At 34.7% G+C, this 14,168-nt stretch overlaps 1 pseudogene; it reads left to right on the top strand.

The window, feature by feature from the left end:
* Positions 1 to 4,723: 4,723 nt before the first annotated feature.
* On the top strand, positions 4,724 to 7,267 carry LOC148770641 (uncharacterized; annotated as a pseudogene).
* Positions 7,268 to 14,168: the final 6,901 nt, after the last annotated feature.

Here is a 14,168-nt window from a genome sequence, read left to right as displayed (position 1 = left end):
TTCTTCTGATATTTTTTTTTTCTTTTCAACCAACATCTCTTCGATTTTTTTTTGATCAACTTCTTTCTTTCTCTATACCCCTTCCTTGATCACATATGTTCGTTTTTTTTCTTTCCATTAGAATTTTTTTTTAGATCATGTTATAGAGAAGAACAAAAAAATGCGAGCTTTACATTATTAGATGGTTTTTTGGTGAAAGAATTAAAAGCGGATAACAAACATAATCGCTCCTTAAAAGTGAATTTTTTTGCTTTACTCGTTTCTTATTTATGTGTAGTGAGTTTATAATTATGTTTTTATTTTATAATCTGTTTTGGTTTAATAAATAGCAAAAAAAAAAAAAAAAACTCAAACGGCAAAATCAAATAGCAGCATTGAACAAATATAAACTCCAAATTGCAGTCTATAACAGTAGATTTTTTTACAAACTGCAAATTGCAATTTTTGTATTGACAAAGTATTTTTTATAATTTTATTGTTATAGTTTGCATTTTTTTTATATGTATGTATTTTTATTGTTGTTATTTGCATTTAGATATTGCATATCATATTTTCATTTTGTTTTTGTAATTAGATGATGCTGATTTTTTTTCTTTGTCAGTTTGCTATTTGCATTTGACAAATTCACAGGCAGTTTGTTGTTTGAAATTCAATAATGCAAATTTTAATTATTAGTTTTCTATTTTCATTTCACAGAGTCATAAGCGGTGGTGCGGCGGCTGCGGTAGTGGTGCGGCAGTTGCAACGGTGGTGATTTTTTTACAACCAGATTTTGTACAATAAATACTATATTTTTTCTTTTAAGAATTAATTTTGTTTTAGTTAGAACTTGGAAGAGAGAAGTTTGGGGAAAATTGATTTGGTAGAGAGATTTTGAAGGATTTGATTTGATTTGATTAACGGTATTTCTGTTAGAATAAATATAATAATTATTATTTTTTTTAGAAAAACGCACTTTATTAGGCAATATACGCCAAATTAGATGGGAGAACAAGATCCTCCAACACGTTATTACAAGGAATTTGAGCAATAACATGGGCTAGTTTATTACCCGAACACTTTGTGAAATTAAAAGAGCAGTATTGAAATTCTAGAGCCATTTGTCGGCAATCTTCCACAACAGCCCCGAAGTCAGCAGCCTCATTCTCTTCATCGCAAAGACAATCCCCTCGATGACAATATCATGCTAGCCTCTATCTTTGGCCGTGGAAATGGCTTTGAATGCCGCCAAAGCTTCCCCCTCTACCGGCTGAAAATTGCCACGAATCTTGACAACCTTCCAGCCAATGCATCGACCATCCTCGTTCCTAGCTACGGCTAAGACTGAGATCCATTGATGCCCTCGCGGTAGGGCTGCGTCAAAATTCACCTTGGCACGACCTTGCGACGGCGGAATCCACTCGCTTGGATGAAAGGTCTGCATCCTTGAATTCGGCTGGAGCTGGGCACTCTTAAAAGTGGCAAGATAAACCTTACACCAGCTCACCATTTCATCCACATGGAGAGCTTCTTCTCTTTTGATTTCCTTATTCCGCCGATCCCAAGCTTTCCATGCCAAAACCACTGCAACAAAAAACTCGTGCCCTTAATAACTTTTGAACGTCAGCAAACCAATTCCACATGGACGAAGTGTCAACATGGTGCAAAGCATCGAAAAGGGGTAAGTTCCAACTAGCTTCCATTCATCGGCGTCGCAATATAACACGCAGGGCAAATTCTTCTTCTCTATTGCACTAATCGCACCATGGGGAGGCAACGATCTTTCGTCTAAATAACTCGACTTTAGTTGGCAAAATACCCTGACTCAGGCGCCAAATAAACAACCGGAGTTTTTGGAGGAATAGGGAAACTCCATATAACATGCCATTTTAATTAATTTATTGAAATATGGAGATTTAGTTTTGGATCTATTAACATAAATTATAATATATATATATATATATATATATATATATATATATACACACGCGACCATGCCGCCTAATTTTCACTTTCTTATTTTAGTGGTGTTTAACCCCTGCAAAAAGGTGTAGTACTTTTTGGGCCTCCTTCCTTATCTGAGTGTTGTGATTTAGAAACATAACTTCCAAAAACTATAAATAAAGCTCTAGTTTTCGAGCAACTCACTCAATTTGTCCAAAGTATTCATAGTGATCTTTGTATAAATTTCCTTCGCGTCTAAATTCCAAAAACGCGTTATTTGTTCGTTGTATTCAACTAGTTGTTCTACGCTTTTGGAATTGTTAGTCATTGTATTATGGGAGGAGATTTTTCTAGCACCCCTTCTCATATAGGCCATAAATCGAACCAGTTTACCACAATACACTTGTTTAGCGGAAGCATTTTGGATCTTGTGGTAAATTTAAAACTTATTAGAACCTTTACCATTTAAAATCCATATTTTAACTATGTAAAACAATTATCATTTTCGAAAAAACTTGCCTTGGAGGATTCTAGTTGATTTTAATTCTTGATTTGAAATAACTTTGTAAAGAAGGAGTTTATTCAAGTGCTACACTATTGTAAAACCTTTTTATTATCGATTCGAACTAGAAATTAGAGTTTTAGGAATATTTTGGTGAAAATTTCGAATAATAAATGAGACATAAAATAAACTAGTTACTCTATAAATCTAAACTGATCCATAAGAGTTCAAAATAAGATCAGTACCAATTAAAAGTTTATTCCTCTAACGAGGAATCCGAAACCAAAATAAACGAGAAGGAAATTATCTTTATATAATACAATCACCAAAATATACTACTAGCATTGTTTATAGAACTCCGTACGAACTTTCCAAAAACACGGGCTAGACCTCGACACGCTACTCGATTCATTCCGGCTTAGGATTGCTACTACTATTACCTGCAATCAAAAGGTATATATATGAGTGATGGGGGTCGATTTGGCAAACTATTGGGCTCGTATACACATTTGGGCTTGGAGTCCATTGGTGGTCCAATAATGTTATGCTTAATGGGCTCATAATTAGGTCAAACCTTAAAGATAGGCATGACTTATAAATACACCACATTCTCCTCCATAAAATGTACGTTTTCTTTACACACAATCAGTGTTCTTAAAATCGGCCGAGGCGGCCGATTAATCGGTCTCCGAGGCGGAGGCGGTCCAAAACCTTTACGATTTTAGTGTAAAAGTTTGAAAAATCGGTTTTTTGCCTGTGAGGCGGTTTTAGACGGTTTGAGGCGGTCCGAGGCGGTCTGAGGCGGTCAAACCTTTAAGGCGGGTCAAACTCGGTGGCAAAAATCGGTTAAAAATAGTTTTTTTTTTTTAATTTTTAAATTCAAAATAAAAGTTGGATTTTGATAAAAGAAAATATGAGTTTATCCCTTATTTTGTTTATGTTAATTGTTATTGTTAAAGAACTAATGATGCATGTCAGGAATGTTCAAGAATAAATGTTAACTCAAAAATTTTGCTTTTTTATTTATATTTTATAAGGATATTTATGTATTATCATCTTATAATTATTAAACTTTTATTATGTTATTAGGATATATACATGATGGAGATATAATTATGTTTAAATATATTTTTATATATGTTTGGAGTATTTTTAAATACTATTTAGAAATATATTATATTAAATTTTAAAAACCGATTTATTTCCGATTTATCACCGATTAATCACCGCCGCACCGATTAATCGTGAGTCGGTGCCTAACCGACTCGTACCCGATTACCGCCTTTTATAACCTTGCACACAGTAAACAAACTAAATCACAAATCTCACATGGTCTTCTTCTCTATTTCGTTTTCGTTATCATTTTACTCTTTTTTGAACTATTTTTCCAATTAACTTGAGCGTCGGAGGGGGTGGTGTTTGAAAAGGCTTACTTAAAAGCAAAAGTAAGTGACTGTGAGTTAAGTTGAAATTAAGTGCTTATTTCTAAAAGTTGGGGTGTTTGCAAATTAGTTGGAAAATCAACTAAAATAGAAAAAACAGGTACACATGTGTTTTTAAAATTATAGCTTAAAAAAACTTATTTTAAGAGAAGCAAAAATAAAAGCTTGTCCTGCAAACACCTAAAAACAAATTATGTGAATAAAAAAGTTCATAATTTATTTTTAAAAGCTTTTGCAAACACCACCTAAATCAGTCATATTCCAATCATCAACAAGAAAAATTTAGTACAAATTCCCACATTTTGACAATAAAATCATGATTTATCAAACATATGAGGATTGGTTTGAAGCACATCTGATTAAAAACTGGGCTAGGAATTTAATCGAGAGTTAATTACAAATACCATCAATGTGAAATCTCTAATTGTCAAATACCCTCCTATCAAAACAAAATTTGTTCATTCCCCCATGTGTAATACTTTTCGAAGCTCACCACACCCATTAACATTTTAATGGTTGACCAAAGATAAAAAGACAAGTATACCCCTAAGGGGAATAACATAAAATTATAATAATTTAAGAGGCCAATTGGAATTTTTTTAAACTTCTAAAACTTAAATTGGGGGACAAAATTGCAAATTTTCAAAACCCATCTCCCAACTTTCTGCAATTTTGTCTTGCCGCAGCTCAATTCCCACTATTCCTCTCAATTTCCAATCATACTTATCATTTGCCGCCGCCCACCACGCGCCACCACATCCATCAATTGTTTGGGCTTCTTCAAGCTCCGTATTGGTGGCGGCTTAGAAGCTCGCGGCTTGATAGATTTTATCGATTTCTGATAAAGAGTCTGTAGATGGCTGTGGATTGTGTTTTTGCAGGTCTAAAAATGGTGGTAGGTCCGGCGATGATGTGAAAGTAGGAGGGGTCAATGAAGAATGAAGAAGATGGAGGGAAGAGGGGTTCGCGGACATTTCACAATCGAAAATTAAGAAAACATTGCAGTAGGAGCGCGTGAGAGACATGATTTGCTCTCACGGATCTCAATACTTTGACTTTGTTTTACACAGGTGGATCGTTTGGTTTTAGTGATAATGGGTTATTGACTAATTAATCCAAGTGAATCAGACGTTTGGTTAGAGTGATTAAAGCCCATGATTGATGGCTGGCCCGGTTTTGAATCCCTTACTTGAGTGATAACTTGTCCACCCAATATTGGATGGATTACATAATCCCAAACAAATGAATACAGCTGGCATAGAGTAGTTTACACAAATACCCTCATCAAAAAATTCAATTAATCAAAATATATGCTTTTCCCACCCACTACGCACACAATCTTATCAATAACAGCAGATCGCCATTTCAAACCTGTTTTCTTTTTTCCATTTTTTGCTTCACAGGTGTTCTTCAACAGAGAAGAACAATCACTGAGGTAAATCGCATACCTTTTTTTCGTGGATTCATTACATCTTCATCCCGCATTCATTATCTTTTATGAATTTCTTCAAGAATCGAACACAAGAAGGTGTTTCGCGCGTCGGTGCTTCTACTAACTCATACGTAGGATCGGTGAGGTAAGTATTCCTTTTTAATTAACATTTTCTCTATATTTTTTACTTATTATGATATTGTGGTTCTAATGTGTTGGGTATGGTATTTTAATTCATATTATATGTATAAAACTTGTTATTGATTTTGTTATTACAGTTTCGTACAGTTTTTGATTGAAATGGATATTAGAGAGGAGCATCAAGAGATCTTGTTGGTTTTGGAAGAAATAATTAACATTTCCAAGTTATTCATTATGGCATGTTATGGGGCTTATCGTAAGTTAAAAGAACGTCGTGCAATTCGTAATCGTTTAGCGCGTTCTTATATGTCTTATAGTTTGAATGCTTGAGTGCCTGATCAGTTAGAAAAAAATAATAATTGATACACGGTACTGATGTACATTGTTTTGATAATTTGCGTATGTCTAGAAATGCATTTGCCCGACTGTGTTTTTAGTTCAGAAATTTTGGTGGCTTAGTTGATACATGGTATGTAAAAGTTAATGAACAATTGGCCATTTTCTTGCACATATTGGGACATCATAAAAAAAATAGGATTGTAGGGTATAATTTCATCAGATCCGGGTATACTGTTAGTAAGCACTTCAATAGTGTTCTAAATGTTGTAATTAAGCTCTACCCATTGTTGATTGTGAAGCCAAAACCTATTGATGAGAGGTGTACAGACGTTCGGTGGAAACCGTTTAAGGTAATAAAGACATGTAGTATACCTTTATATATGTTTAGTAATCTGCAAATAAATTGTTGTGAAACTTGTTGGTTTCAATGTGTAGGAATGTTTAGGACCATTAGATGGTACTTATATAAGAGTTAGGGTTGCTCAACTAGAAAAGGCGCGCTATAGAAATCGCAAAGGAGATATCTCAGTCAATGTGCTAGGTGTTTGTGATGCAACCTTGTGTTATAGTTATATTTTAACTGGATAGGAGGGTTCCGCTGCCGATAGTAGAGTCATTCGAGATGCCGTTTGTAGACCTAATGGTTTGAGAATTCCCGATGGTACTAAGCCTTTCTAAACCTCTTTTCAATATTTTTGAATTATTTTCCCTTTTGTGAATTTACAGGAAATTACTATCTTTGCAATAATGGCTACACAAATGGAGAAGGGTTTTTAGCCCCGTATAGAGGTGTTAGGTATCACTTGGATGAATGGGATGGTAATAATGCTCCTAAAGATTATAAGGGATATTTCAATGAAGCATGCCAAGGCTCGAAATGTAATAGAAAGATCGTTTGGATTATTGAAGTCTTGTTGGGGCATATTGCGTACTAGTTCCCATTATCCTATCAAAGTCCATAGCCATATTATTATGGCTTGTTCCTTGTTACAAAACTTCATTCGTAAAGAGATGCCTGTCGACCCATTGGAAGCAAGTCTCCGGCCAATCCATAATCCCAGCAACGATCCCGCACTTAGGTTTATTGAAAGTGTGGAAACCTCCCAACAATGGGTGTCGTGGAGGGATGATATTGCTAGAGCCATGTACGATGAGTGGATGAGTGGAGGAGCAGGCGATAATTGTAGTTATTTTGTTATTTGCAACACTATGTATTCAATTATTATTGAACTTAATTTGTAGTTTACTGTTAATTGTTGACAATGTATTCATACCATGCTTATTATAATTTCCTGAGTCTATTTTTACTTCATTGGGTTTCTTTAATGTAATATAATATTTGGGCTTCTAGTATAGGTTAAGATGAATTCAAGTGGGATGAAGAAAACCTTGGGTGTTCGAAAGACCGACAAAACTAGAAGATCATGGTCCGTTGCTGAGGAACAAACTTTGATTAACGGTTTGAAGGACCTCGTTCTCACGGGTTGAAAGTGTGACAATGGATTTAAGACGGGGTTTCTTGGGATTCTACAACATCATATGTTGAGCGCATTTCCGGGCACTGATATTAGAGCGGATCCTCATATTAGCTCCAAGATACACGTTTGGAAGAAGACTTATGGCTCTTTGTCAACTATGATGACCCGTAGTGGCTTTGGATGGTGTGATGCTACTAATACCATCGACGTTGAGAGCGATGATGTTTGGGATACCTATGTCAAGGTAAATTCGAACTCTTTTGTCATGTTGTTGCATATAATTAATGAGTTGCGATTAATAATATTTGATTAATATGTATTCTTAATTATTACAGACAGATACAAATGCTCGTACTATGCGTCACAAGTCGTTTCCTTTTTGTAATGATTGGCTCGAGATCTTCGGTAAGGACAGAGCAACTGGGGAAAATGCGGAAGATTTTGTTGATATGGTACAAACCATGGGAGATAAAAAGGGCATAGATAACGAAGGTGGTGGTGATTATGTGCCAGAGTTGTCATTTAATTTACAAGAAGAAGCTACCGAGTTTCAGCCCAACAATTTGGGTCAAAGTTCCACTGGCACTAAAACGAAGTCCTCGAACAAGCGCAAATTTTAAGATGACAGCTTTGATGAAAAATTCTTCGCAGTAATGTCTACTTTCTCCAAACAAACCGAATGGCGTTTGGGGGAAATTGCGAAGAGGATAGGTTTGGAGCAGGACCGTACGGCAAAAGCTCGCAAAGAAGCTTACGATACACTGAAAAACATAAATTTTCTTGGGGTTGAAGAAAAAATACGCGTTGAGAAATTGCTTGTGAAGAACACGGAAGAGATAGACTTGTTCTTTAGTTTACCTGATGCAGAAAGAAGCATATATGCTCGCATGATTGCTGAGAAGGAAATTTAAAATTTGTTGTTTAGTAAACTTGTAATTTGTTTTTACGGTTTGTTTCTGAATTATGCTTACAACTTTTATTTTCTCAGACTATGAACTTGTTCTATAAGACTTGTGTAATGTAAAATTTTAAATTTGTTGGAATTCTAAAATTATTACGATGTATAATATTTTTAAGATTTTTTAATTAATTTATTATGGTTATAATTTATAAATTATACGTATTTAGCTTATCTTATATACGAAAATATAATCTTGTACTTACTAATTTTACATAAATATAATTAGTATTTTATACAATATGTCCAAATTTACGAAGTCAAATTCGAAACGTTTGACATTGTTGTAACTAAAATGTGTATTTGTAATTAGTAATACGATCAAACTTAGTTAATCCATGAAGACCCATAAAATTGTCATTGAGAAAATCTAGTCCTTACACATTACCCACACAGTTCATAAAAAAAGTTTAAAAAACATAATTAAAAAAATCCACAACTGAAAATACTTAACAAACTAGGAAATAAACAACACCACCACTGAAACTTAAAAGACAACAACCGACAAAAGACAACCACAAACCAATACCCCAATGAAGAAGATTCATTTGTAAACCGGTGAATTTGATCCAGACGAGCTGCGAAACTCCATATTCGGTGAACCAAGGTAACCATCATTCACCGCCCCACCACCAACGTCCATGTCTGATGACTCGGTCTCACTAACTTCCAATGGCTCCTCGTACTGTTCACCGTCATTGTCCTGTTGCTCCTCGTCTATCTGCATCACGGCAGACTGGTACCCTTCAAGCAAATAGGTCCACATCTCACTGTCAATGGAATCATCACAGTCGCTTGAGATGTTGATGTAATCGGGAGGCATTGGTGGTGGCGCATTATCGCGCTCAACAGACGGCTTTTCTTCAAAGATGTACTGGGATGCAGAGTCAATGTCAATGACCTCGTTATTCTTCAAATCAAAAGTGTGTTTGTCGCTGAAGATGAATGATATTTTTTTCCATTCTGGTTGACCCCATGGGTTGTATGCACGACTTAGTTTGAAACGCTATGAAAAAACAAAAACCGCAAGTTAACTTAACAATTACTAAAAGATTTATAATATTTATAAATAAAACAGTGGACTTACATAGAAGATGGCATCCCATGTGGTCTCGTTTGCATCACGAAATTAGTTTCTTCATCATACTGAACACCCGTAGACGAAATGATGGCTTTGAACGTGTAATACCTCATTTCCATTAACTTCAGCTTGTTTTCACACTGCACGTAGGTAAAGGAAGTTCCAAACTCTTTGTTGATGGTTCCAAGTCCGCAAAGAATCGTAGTGCTGTTGTTTGAACCCCACCAAAAGTTACCTTTCTTTGCATCATCCACCACAACTTCAATGAAACGCCGATCAACACGCCAAGTCCATTCTCCATAATAGAAGAAGGCATCTTGTTTGATTCTTGGGACATGGGCCATATTTTGAGGTTTTTATTTCAATTGAGGAAATTTAAATATAAATGGTGTGCTTTGAGGAATAAACGGGGGTCAATTTATAGAACAGATGGGAGGGGTGGTAGGTTATTTATCACTTAATGCTTGCATAAGTGAAATGATTAGTATTCTTCTTGGAAAAACAAGAAATTTAATGCACACCAAAAGTTCATACCCATAAGTTCTGCAAAACTTCTACTTGCCAACTACATTACATTAATTACCTATTAATGTGTCAATAAAAACATTAATTACTTATGAATGCATTAACAAAATTCGCTCTTTGACATGACAAGTCAGAGTAAATTTATTACGACAATGCAATATGGAGATCTTGCATAGAACAATACTACTCAAAATCAGATATCATACAATTAATTCCAAAACCTGAATTAATAGTTATAGGCTACACACCAATATTTGAAAAAAAGTATTCTCATCTGGACACACACCATGTAAACATGATGAACAACTAACATTAAGAACAACATACCAATTAGAGCAGTCCAACCAAGTACCTTCATCGTTTGGGCTTTACGTTTATACAATAGTACCTGGGCTTCCAAGATAGAATTATCTTGTTCGTAAAGATTAAGCTTGGTCAATAGCCCATATATAACCTCAACCGACGGTTCGCGAGTTGACTCGTCACACCATCTAAAGAAATTACTACGATGTTCCTACAAATATTTTTTCAAATAAAAAATGATTAGATAATTTCATAACAATAATATCGTCTTCGTGGATTTTTTCCCAAAAGAACAACTCAAAATCAGTAAAATAGTTAACGAAATAATTAGATAATTTAAATTACAAATTACTTGCCTCATTCAATGAACAACAATAAAATCGTCTTCCTGGATTTCTTTCCGTTCTCGAGGTTTTAATTGTCGTTTCCAAACTGCAATAACGATGAAAATGTGACCAGAACAATATGGATTAGACTCCCCACTATCACTGGAACGACAATTTGCCCTATTTCGCATATAGTTCGAATTCGAACTCACACTCGAAAATTAATAAATAAAAAACTCATGAGCAATGTGCAAAGTGTATGAATCAAAAGTATAATTGAAAACAATTTTACTTTACCTTCGGAACTTCAAATTCGTACAGCTCTGTTGCAGAAGTTGAAGAGCCGGAACCCTAGACAAAATTTTGAGAGAGAGAGAGCCGATTTTGAAATGTTTGGGTTTATTTTTTTAAATGTTTAATATCTTTTTGTTTTTAAGTTAGGGGTATTTTCGAATTTTTGATATAAATTTCATCCACAAGAAATAAAATGGTATTTTTAATTGGACAGTACAATCACCCATACCAAACATGGGATTAGCTGGTTAGGAGTTATTTTGAACAGTACAATCCTTGAATTAATTATCAATCCATGTAATCCCATCACTCAAACCAAACGAGCCCAGGGGGTATGAGCGAATTGTTTTTTTGACAGGAGCGTATTTGATAATTAGAAATTTCACATGGTGATATTTGCAACTAAGTCATCTAATCGAACACATAACAAGCATACGAATTATTACACCTATTATTAATGATTGTATATATAATCATAAATCCCCAAACACAAGATAATAGATAATGCCATTAATCGGGTCAATATCCTATCCAATCCAATCCAATCCAATCAATCGGGTCAATATTCTCAATAAACACACACTGAGGTGAGAGAGAATGAGAGAAGGGAAAATTACAGACTTTTCGCGGAAATAGGCGATCGGGGCGAGAATGGAAAGGGCGAGGAGGTTGCAGAAGACGCAGAAGACGAACTGGTTGACGCCGTCGCTGAGCGTCACCTTGGTGAATGGTGATGACGTGGTAGCCGCCGTAGAACAGCTGCGCCACCGCCATCGCCGTATGTGGCTTCCACACATCCCCTCCTCCGTTTGAACTCGCCATCCAAAAACTTGACCACGAAATCAAATAACCACCCGACCCGACCCATACAACGATTTGTTTTCGGACACAATGTAGCAGTTGGTGTTGAACTGAGTTACATCTGTAAAGGCTGTCTGATGCGTGGTGTTTCACCAAGTACTCTATTGTTACATTTTTACCCCCAAATTTGCACCTATTTCACATTTGGTTCTCCATGTTCACGAAAAAACACATTTGGTCCATCATGTCTTAATAACTTAAAACATTTTTAGTCATTTTCGTCAATTTACTGCTAGTCCGTCAGTTAAGACAGTGTTGGGCACAAGCTTGATTCTGTTATTATTAACGAAAATTTGACGGAAATGACTAAAAATGTTGAATTTTTGAAATAAGAAGGACCAAATGTGTTTTTTTGTAAACATGAGGGACCAAATGTGTTTTTTTGTAAACATGAGGGACCAAATGTGAAATCGACGCAAACATGAGGGATAGAAATTCGTATTTTTTCCCAAAAAAGATATTATAACTGAAAACCATCGAGCTGGGCATGGATCGGGTCAGACAATTAACGATCAATTACATGCTCGATTCGACCAACAAATTTTGCTGAATAATGAAAATCATTACCGGTCTGTTCATTATGGGTCGGATAATGGTTGCCAGCCGACTTTATCGGGTAAGCAATGGATCGGTTGGTGGATATTAATTATCGGCCATCTATTTGTTGATTTTATTTTTATTTAATTTTTACAATAATAAGATGTTTTTATAGGGATTATTTGTCAAAACCCCTCTTCACATAAGTGTAATTACAATGAACCCAAATTTATTTCCTATTTTTAAGATAAATCCAAAATATCTTTTATTAATAAAAGTTAATTAAGTATCACAACTATACCCTTACCTTATTATAACGTATCTTAGAATTTAATTCCTTGAAATCACGTTCTCAATCACACCCACAAATCTCGCTGCACAAATCTTTTTTCTTTTCCTCTCTAGATTTAATTTTCTCTTTTTTTTTTTCTTTCTATTCACCGTTGCATCTCTCCTTCCGTTCAACCCTTCTTTTCTCCCAATAACCCCAACCCCAGCCTTCACCCGACGACACACCAGCCCCCATCGGCGCCACCCCAGCCCCTCACTGGCGCCGCCCCAGCACCCCACCGGCGCCGGTCCAGCCCCCCACCTGATGCCGCCTCAGCCACCACCCCCCCCCCCTATTTCATCTCTCTTCACTGTCGTGGAACGATATCTATGCGATTGTAGAAAAAAGGTAATTTTTTTTAATAGTTAATCATCTTTTCAATGGTTTTAGGGTTTGTGAGGAAGGTTCTTATTTGATAAATATATTGTGAAAAAGACTATTAATTCTTATAAATTAATTTTTTTTCTTATTCAAATTGATACAGTGACCCTTGTTATTGTAATTTGACAACAACTGTTGGTTGGAGCCGAATTTGGCGTTAACGGATTGGATGAGTGCCGTTTCTTTGGATCGACGATCATGATTTATATTTATATGAACCTGTTTTTTTATTTTATGTTTAACCACACAATAATTTTTATATATTATTAATGTGTTGGTGTGTGAGTGTGTTTTCTTGAACGTGTGTTAGTGTGTGTTTGCCGGAGGTGGCGGCGGGCGGTGGCGGAGGAGATTTGGAGGTGGTGGACGAAAGAAGTATGGATATCTAATGGACGAAAGAAGTATGGAATTTTTATAGTGGTTTTCAATAATTATGTACAGATTTTTGTAGTAGTTTTCAATATTTTACATATACCACTATAAAAATCTGTACAAAAATTATAGTGGTTTTCAATAATTACTGTACATATTTTAATATAATTGTATATACAGAGTGGTTTTTATGTTGACATACTTGTTATATATAGTGGTTTTCAAGTTTACATAGTTGTTATACAGGTTTTCATATTTATATTGTTGTTTATACATAGTGGTTTTCACATAGTGGATTATGTTAATATAAAGTGGATTACGTTTTTTACAGTAATTTTACAATGGTTTTTGATAAATTTGTAGTAGTTTCCGATGAGTATATAGTGGATTTTAATTTTTGTAACGTGTGGACAAAAAAATAAGTGGATTATTTCACTAATTTAATAGTGATTTTCGATGAACATGTAGTGAATTACACTAATTTAACAGTGGGTTACACTAATTTAATAGTGGGATTACATTAATATTAAGGTGGATTATACTTATTTTATAGTAATTTTTACTTTATTTTCATAGTGGCTTTCGATAAATTTAATGGTTTTCGATTATTATGTAGTGATTTTTTTTTATATAAAATATGAACGATTTAAACAAACTGAAATAAAATAAAAAATAAAAAATAAAAAATAAAAAAATAACAAAGTTTTGGTTTAAATTTTGAAAAATAAAAAAAATATTAAAAAAAGCAAAAAAAAATCTGGAAAAACACTAAAATTAAATTTGGTGCCTGAGATAGGGAGTGAGAATATGGGGTGGGTGAGATAGTGGAGAGAAATAAGGGATTTGCATATTTAATTTTTTTTATTGATTTTCCATAATAATATAATATGGTAACTTTGACTAATAGTAAATAGGGGCATTTTGGATAATTTGAATCAATTG

The sequence above is a fragment of the Erythranthe guttata genome, chromosome 5 (genome assembly GCF_056151865.1).
Source record: "Erythranthe guttata isolate IM_541 chromosome 5, IM_541, whole genome shotgun sequence".
In the NCBI taxonomy this organism is placed as follows: domain Eukaryota; kingdom Viridiplantae; phylum Streptophyta; class Magnoliopsida; order Lamiales; family Phrymaceae; genus Erythranthe; species Erythranthe guttata.
The sequence above is the reverse complement of the archived record's forward strand: the minus strand, read 5'-3'. Positions and strand labels throughout refer to the sequence as shown.